The sequence below is a fragment of the Musa acuminata genome, unplaced genomic scaffold, assembly GCF_036884655.1.
Source record: "Musa acuminata AAA Group cultivar baxijiao unplaced genomic scaffold, Cavendish_Baxijiao_AAA HiC_scaffold_891, whole genome shotgun sequence".
In the NCBI taxonomy this organism is placed as follows: domain Eukaryota; kingdom Viridiplantae; phylum Streptophyta; class Magnoliopsida; order Zingiberales; family Musaceae; genus Musa; species Musa acuminata.
In genome coordinates this window covers 6,551-7,500 of record NW_027021113.1, presented here as the reverse complement: position 1 = coordinate 7,500, position 950 = coordinate 6,551, and positions in this window count along the sequence as shown.

The window sequence follows — 950 nt, the reverse complement described above, 5'->3', positions numbered from 1 at the left end:
TGATCTAAGATTTCAATTCTTCCATGTTTCAGCAGTAGCATATTGTTCCATGGAGCTAAGGTCCAAAATATGGAATAAAAAATGTTTCCACGACTCTACCACCCGGCCAATCCTGTTCCACTTAATCCCTTTTTCATGGCCACATATCTTTACGGCTAAGGAATGGGAAATCTTTCTCCTGTTACATGAATCAAATGTTTCATTTCATCCGGGAAAAGCCATCCCTTTCTCAACATTGTCTTTGTTATTTGATCCAATAGCGTTCCGTTAGATAGGAACAGATTTGATAAATACTGATAACTCTCGGATAGAGTATTAGAAAGGAAAGATCCATTAGATAATGGACTATTGCTTCTAAGCCATCTCTGGCGATGAATCAACAATTCGAAGTACCTTTCTTGCGTATTCTTGATGAACCAGCATTTATACATAGATGTAGAAGGTTTTGTTTGGGAAGTAATAAGCACCTTTGACATCTCTTCATCTGCAAAGAATTCTCGACGTGAAAACACAGAGACAAAGGGCTGATCTTTGAATAGGAAAAAGAATGGATCCGCAGGGTCCCAAATGAATTGGCTTACTCGAAAAAAGCCTTGTTCTTTGGAAGATCTATCTCGTGTCTGGTACTGCATGGTTTCACTCTGCAAGAACTCCGAATCATTCTCTTGAAGCTCATCCTCTTCATGATACTCATCCTCTTCATGATACTCATCCTCTTCATGATAAAAGGTCCGCTTGCCCCGAGCCCGATAGAGAAAAGTGGGCTTTTCAATACAATCACATAGTTTGCCACAAGGGCGCCATATTCTAGGAGCCCAAACTATGTGATTGAATAAATCCTCCTTTATCTGTTGCAGGTCGACGACCTCTTCCTCTTCTTCAAACTCCGATTCGTATTTTTCATATAGAAATCTCTGATCAACGATAGAACAAGATCTGTTTTGCATCAT